This window comes from Phallusia mammillata, chromosome 1 (assembly GCF_965637545.1).
Source record: "Phallusia mammillata chromosome 1, kaPhaMamm4.hap1.1, whole genome shotgun sequence".
Classification (NCBI taxonomy): domain Eukaryota; kingdom Metazoa; phylum Chordata; class Ascidiacea; order Phlebobranchia; family Ascidiidae; genus Phallusia; species Phallusia mammillata.
In genome coordinates, this window is record NC_137252.1 from 2,032,388 (window position 1) to 2,039,963 (window position 7,576).

General features: G+C 40.2%; 1 pseudogene across 1 annotated transcript; it reads right to left on the reverse strand.

Annotated features, from left to right (window-relative positions):
• Window positions 1-4,347: 4,347 nt before the first annotated feature.
• Window positions 4,348-7,274, reverse strand: LOC145209238 (protein dispatched homolog 1 pseudogene; annotated as a pseudogene). The gene is made up of 3 exons (XR_013855038.1): window positions 7,259-7,274; window positions 5,742-7,199; window positions 4,348-5,626 (listed from the first exon to the last, which is right to left on the reverse strand). The product of XR_013855038.1 is annotated as a protein dispatched homolog 1 pseudogene (transcript).
• Window positions 7,275-7,576: the final 302 nt, after the last annotated feature.

Sequence of the window (7,576 nt, forward strand, 5' to 3'; positions counted from 1 at the left end):
CTGAACTGATACTATTTCACGTGATAGAGGAAGCGTTGAACACAGGTCGCATTCGAACTTGATGCGCTTGAACAACTTTGTTTTGTCAACACATACGTAGACTGGGGTGATTTTCACACATGTGGCACTTTGGGTAAAATTTCAAGCGTGAAGAGGAACCATTGCGTTGCGTGTAGGCTGAAGTTTTCTACTGAGCGATTTCAAGCTTGTCGAGAAAAATTTGTATTCAAATACCGCAACTATAATTGTTAGGGTTTGATAGTAAAAATTGGATGTTTATGCTAGACCTAAAGTTGCTTTGTTTGTTTTAATGTTTTGATCAAAAACTGTCAAAAGGATCACAATAAAGTGGGAATGATTTTCTAACGTCTTGCGATTACGTTTATTCTTTTGTCGTTTCTAAATTGATCAGCTTCAAATATTTAGTTTGTTTGAATGCCGAAACATAGCCAGGTTGGACACCACTGTCATATGAAACAGAAAATGTTTTCACTCGCATTGTAATGTGTAATTGATAATTAATCAACCTGTTGGAAGAGTAACAGTCTGCTACAACAGCTTATTTATTGGTCTGTAATATATTTAGATTTTTAAAATTTAACGATCGAACTAGTCAGTGTAACGAAAAACCGATATGGAAATCTTGTAGTTATTGAACGTTGGTGATGAGTGCCATCGTTGAAATCCCAACGTTTCATCGTTATGAATTGGAATGTATGTCTGGAACTTTGATTGAATGTCACGACAATGTGCTACTGTATGAAGCAAACCATCCAGAATTGGGAAATGTTATAATAAAACGATTTCGTTTGAGAGCTGCACCCGAGTTGAAAATAAACAAAAGCAATAATGAGTAAGTATAAACTTTGTTGGTTATTTTATACACCACAGAATGCCACACCCAGGAGAGGCGTTATACTGAATCAGTCAGGTCTCTCAATTATTTCCATGTGGCAAGGCGTGGGCTAGAAAAATCTAAACTGCAGTGGGATTCGAGCCCACGACAGGAGCCTGGCTTGTATGCTTCAGAAATGAGTTTAATTGGGAATTTCACCAACGATGAGCTTGGCGAAATGTAAATATTATTTGTGTGACCCGTGTATACCGATTTTAATTCAAGAATTATAATTCTTGTCTAAAGTTTAGTCAGTGAGCTGTTGATTTTTATTTCTGAAAGCCGATAATCTCTACTTGTATTTCAAAACACATAAAGCATATTACTATCATGCTTACTAATCTTACATCATGTTACCTTTCGTTCAATGAAATATTTTAAGCATGTCATTACATATCAAAACGCAATTTTGCAGTTTAAAGCGAGAAATGAAAATATTGGAATATTGTGATCACCCAAACATCCAGAAATGCCATAGTAAAATTCGATGGTCTTCTCAATCGGTCGGAATCATGTTGGAACAATCTGAAGGAAATCTCCGGGATATTTTGCATCGAGAAAACGAACTCACTTGGGACAAAAAATTACAGTTTGCCAAGGAAATAGCTGATGCGCTGAGCTACTTGCATTCTAAATCTATTGTCCACAATGCTGTTAGGACTGACAATATTGGACTAACCGAAGCAAAAGAGGTAATGTTTACATCTCATTGTTTAAACGCTTTTTTGATGCCAAACATGACAAAGCATAACACTTTGTCTAATGTACCGTATTTTACGGACCATAAGGCGCAAGTTAAATCCTTATTTTTCCCTCGTAAATTGATCGTGCGCCTTATAAGCCGGTGCGCTTTATGGTCCGTAAAATACGGTAACTAAATATTTATTAGTCTCATGTTATTTGGTTCAACATATAACACCATACTTTGCTATGAATGCACTTTAGGTGATGTAAAATCCTCCATTATTTTAAACATCAAGTTTTTCAGGTCAAGCTGACCAATTTTAGCTCAGCACGAATGATTGAAAATCGTTCCCCTTCAATGGAGTCACTAAGCAGAAAACAAAAAGATTCAGAACCTGATTTCTATTCGGAACCCGAACTCCAACATAGTCAATACCTCACTACTAAAGGCAACAAGAACCAGAAAAACGACCAACAATGAGTGAAGGTGACTATTGGTTGAAGCCTTTTAGGAAAACCCTGTTACTAGTTTGTTCGTTTCATGTTGTAAATAGCATGGTATTTTTAGAAATGTCAATTTGCACAATTTTTGAAACAACTGATTTTACACATTTAAAGAGTTCCAAGATCGTTGAACAAACATTGTTTTTTTAGTTTTGCGGGAGTTGGCCTTGTTCGCTTCGAAACGAGCAAAAGAAACTCGAAAAAGAAAAAATGAGACGACACGTGGTGACAAACGAGATGTGAAAATATTTCTCGGTTCGGTCAACAAGGCTTGCGACGTAACAGAAGAAGATTCACGTTTCGCACACAATCCAAGTCAAAAAATTTCTGCCTCAAGCCGAACTGCAGGAACGCCAGTCGGTGGAAGCCTAAACGGTATGAGTTGTAAAGCTTGGTGACGATTGCGAATAATAGATTGCATTATTGCGATTTTTATTGTTTAAAAATGTTAAATAAAACCTATTTTGCAGATCCACCACCGAAGTATGAAAGTCGTCAAAGAAGTTGCTTGAAACAAATATGCCAATCGTTTTTGTTAATGGTTCAGCTGTTTGCTCTATTCATTTGGTGCATTATTGTGTTGTGTTTTGGCTGTTGGGTTTTGTGGCTGTTTATCGGCGGGTTCTGGGTTTCTCTCGATGGTCCATTAACGATTTACGACTATGTTTACATGTTTAATCTATTATTTGCAGTTGTAATAGCATCTTTGTGTTCAAAGGAGTAATACAGTATAATGCAGTTATGGGTTCGTGGTGATCCATCTCTCCGACCACAAGCATCGATCCGCAAATACATTCTGTTGTACGCAATCACCAATAACATTGCGATTAATAGCACTGAAATAAAAAAACGCGCACTATCGGCACTAAAGTCTATATTTAAGCTAACTTTGTTAATTTTATGTTCATAATTGTGTGTTAATTTCACGGTAGGCTTATTTTATAATCTCCTTCTGTTTGTGAGACGAACCTGACTTGCTGTAAAGTTTACTAACTAAAATCCACCGGTTTAAAATATGAATCGTGGAGTATATAGTGTATTGCAGTTACCAATAAGCCCAAATATCATACCAGTGACTTTTGGTTACATGAACGTTTTATTTTGTTATCGTCACATTTAAAGTTATTGACCTCAGTTGCTATTTGTCCCTGTTTAACACCTTCTACCAGTTATGCCATCATCACCTTTCCACTATCTATACGGTATATTCACATACGATATTAGAAGCTACTGATATCTCTCTTAATTATTTCTAATTAACTTGTCGTCAGCCTAAGACGGTGTTTTCTCGGTGGGAAAAATAAGTAGATAACTCAGACAGCCAAACACTTGAAAAGTTGTAAAAACAGTCAGACCAACCCCTGCAATATAACAAAACTTAATGCTGTATTCAAACAGAATAAGTATATACCTCTAAAACAGTGTTTCACCACCTACTATAAGTTGTCATAACACTAACAAACTACGGTTTTGTTTGTGCAACAGAAATAGATTTAAAATTTCTGTAATAGCTAGTAATAGAGATCACGTTTGACAACATAAAAGAAGTTCTAGATTTGCTTTTTGTCGTCAAGCTTTAAACACGTCCAGTGATATTGCCACTCCTGAAAAGCATTTCTCTAAAGGGAACTTCAGAAACGACACAGTTTTCTCCCACGAACCAGCATTCGAAAACAATAATCTAACATACTAAAACAGACTTGTGTTTTTAAAGTTCCGTGTATTTGGTCACTTTAAGCAAAAACTGGAGCGACATAAAACTTTAGTTTGAGCGAAACAGTGTGAAAAACGCGATAAAATATATTCAACATATGCAGTAAGCACTTGTAATGTAAGCTTGCTTAATTCAACACAAATATTTAGGTATTGCACTCAAATAAAACAATACAAAAAACGTCTCCACTCAAAAGCAATTGAACAGAGAAGGAAATCACACCCAATTTGAAAACAGGGGGGAATATATTTTCATAATGGCTGTATACTTGAACGGTCAGGTTAAAACGACTAAACACCAATAAGTGATATTTACGACATGCACTGTTTGGATGTTACAAAAAAGCTGCTTCGAAACTTATTTAAATATTATGAGAAAGTTCTTTAACACTGGTAGCATCCAAACAATGCAAACCAAGACAGTAAAAATATAAAAAGGAGTTGTGGTGTTTTTGATCGGAAACAAATCCAATGTTCCAATTCAAATGTTTGACTTCAAGGCAAAGTGTTAAGAAGTGATGTTGTTATGTGATAGGTAAATGAGAAATCGGTATCTTTCAGGGGCGGAATTATTAAAATGTAGAAAACAGTTTGTGGTCGTTTTTCACAATTTCTTGATTGGTTACAAGAAATATCTGAAGACAATTAAACACATATTGGCTGAGCGGAACGCGAGTCGACACCATTTCAACTTATTTAATAAACGAAAATAGAAAAAGGGATATTTTTCACTTTGTCCAAAGTGTGGCAAAACAGTGGCTTGTTTCAGATATTTGACTTGCATGGGTGGCTTCAAAGTATGTTTCAAAAAATATCTGATGCCATTTCAAGTCAAATCACTTTAACTCCACCATTCCACTAGAGTTTGTTCTTTTGTGACGTCGACAAACACATTTCGTCTTCATGACGACCCGCATTCAATATATCATATATCCAGATGTGACATCACCATCCCGTCATATCACTGTCTGTCGCTCGATTATCTCGGTGGCGTTGGAACTGTCACTTGACAGCATGGGAGCACGTGACGAGGCAGGGGTGGCACATGTCACCTTGACACTAGATGTCTCTGTCATTATGGTGGTGTGCTCGTCGCTGTCTGTCGCGATGCCAGTGCAACACGACGAGCTGCAACGGAGATCGCAGCAACTGCCCTGAGGACCGATGGCGCTCAGCACGGGCAGGAAGAAGTAATTGCTGTACAACCAGCTCGCAGCCATAACCAGCATAATGAACACGCCGAAATGGTTGTACGCGAGCATATTGGACGGAAGCAAACCCGCTCCTGCTATAAACGTCGTCAGCGCAGCCATGCTTATTGCTGCCCCCATGCGGCTTGCTGCAAACTCAACCCGCTGCTGTCGATCACCGCTAGACGGCGCCACGATATAAGCGATCGCGTAGTGAGCGGTGAAGTCGACAGCAAGACCGACTGCAATCGAAATCGTCACCGATTCTAGAACGTTCAGTTCCCAACCGAGCAGAACCAATGACGCAGCTGTGACGAAAATGACGCACGCAACAGTGAGGTTCGCGAACAGCGCAATGGCAATGTTGCGTGACGTCACGAGTATGACGAACTGCGCTACGAGAAGGGAAAGTCCCACTGACGTAAGCGTGCCATCGTAGGGACCTTTCTGTAGAGAGTAGAATTGGAAATCGCCGATGAACCATCCACTGGCGAGACCGAACGGCGCAGACCTGAGCAGAGGTGAGAGGAATTGCTCCAAGTGAGTGTAGAAAACGTCCATTTCTTTGAAGGAGGCGCTCAAGGGTTGATTTGTCGGCATTTCCACGATCAGACCGATCAGTTTGTCGTTGCGGTCAAACCTAAAAAAACGGATGAATATGTGAAGCTATATATCAATACTTCTGTACAAAACAAGGCCCGGTTATAACAAGGCCCGGTCAACACGATAATTTACATGACCAAATAAATACTAACCTTGGACCAGGTGTGTATTTGTTCAACATCATGCCAGGTTGCAACGTAATCTCATTCATCGCCTCCTTCAGACACTCTTCGAACACGTGAGGGCGGTATGGGAACTTGCTAGTCTCGCAGCAGACTGGCCTCTCGCTCGAACAAGGAGCCTCCATCCAATGTTTGAATGTTTCAATGAAGCAGTGAGTGTAGCTCTCAAGCTCCGGAACTGGTCGATAGTACGACGAATTACGAATACGTCCGCAAAATTTCAAAAGCCAACGTTGGCTTGGATTTGATGGAAGAAAACCCGCGACATCTCGGAAAGCGTTTGGCAGAGTTTAGCGCATTGTGACGTCATCCAGCATGACGTGGTCTTTGTGTCATACGGAAGTGGGCAGTAGGAGAATTTGAAGAGTTTATGGTGAAGCACTATTGACGCTGGGAGCCAAGTTAGACTCAAAAACAAGTTAGAGAGGATTGTGAGACCGGTGAACATTCCGAAACACTTTATTGCCGTTACTGCACTTGAGTAGTTTGCGAAGAAAGCCGCTGCTGTCGTGAAACCGGTCACAAACAGTGACCAGGCTATATGCTTCATCGCAGTTTTCAACACAACACCGATACGACATCTTATCGGGTAATCCCCTGTTTTGAAACGCTGACTAGGGCAGATTTTTTGTTTGTCTTCTTCGCTGTAGTGACGCCAAGCACTTGTAAAGACGAGCACGTTGTCAGCTGAAAGTCCAAGCATCACCAAAACAGCTGTGATGTTCAGGAAAGGAAAAAACGCAAAATTCAGCACAACGGAGTAGATGAAGTAGGCGATGAGCATGGCGCTTGCACCGAGTAAAAAGTTGGATATGGTGACAAAAACGGAGCCGGTGTAGAGCAGGATTATCAACTGAACCGCTCCGATCGCTATAGCGGGATACAAAGCGTCGGCGTAAAGCAGATCGCTAAACACGTCATTCTGCACTCCCAGGTCCATGCCGCTCACCTCTGTGACGTCATCACTGGTTTGTGACGTCATAGCAAAGTTGTCGTAGTAGAGCGGGGTCAGTGTGGAGCCCTTGAAGGCGGGCGCGAGGGCTATGGTGGATTGTATCGAGTGATTGAATGCGGAAAGTTAGGAGAATTCCTCGCATGCCACGTCCGAGGTTAGGATGTAGTGAAACACTGTGAAGACGGCGTTGTGCTTGGTACATTGCTTAGGAATATCCTTCGAACATTTAGACGTTGCATCAGCGGGTTTCCAACAGTTTGCAGTTAATTCTCCGCGACAATAGAATGGCGCGCAGGTTTGAAGCAAGTTTTCAGTCTTGCGAAGTGATTTGGTTGTGATGCTCTCGCAGGAATCCAGACCAGCAAAGTACGCTACATAGTTGGGCAGCGAGAGAGTCGGACAACAGGTCGAGTCTGTCTTCTTGAGACACAGTTCAGGATATGTTGGGTGGGTGTTTTGTTTTATGCTTGAACCTCATATGCTGTTTGGCGTTGCTGGTCACCGATGTTTATCGCCCTTGTGGTATTTTTACTTTTTATGGCTGTCATATTTTTGAGCTTGATTTCGTTAAAAGTTAAATCAACTAAACACATGTCCTTGCAAGCATAATTCTATAATGGTTGTCATTTTGTTATAGTTGTAACTGTCCTTTTGGCAAATGCAATACATTGTCGTGTTCCTTTCAATAAGTAAAATATACGGAGTTCGTTAGATCAACTAATGGAACAGTTGGTCATTAAGTTAAAAACGTTGGATGAAAGCGATCCGTCATAAAAAGTTGTGTACTTAGTGTTGAAACCTGAGGGTTAAATATTAACACTAGGGTACTTAAATCTGTTTAGAAAACAAA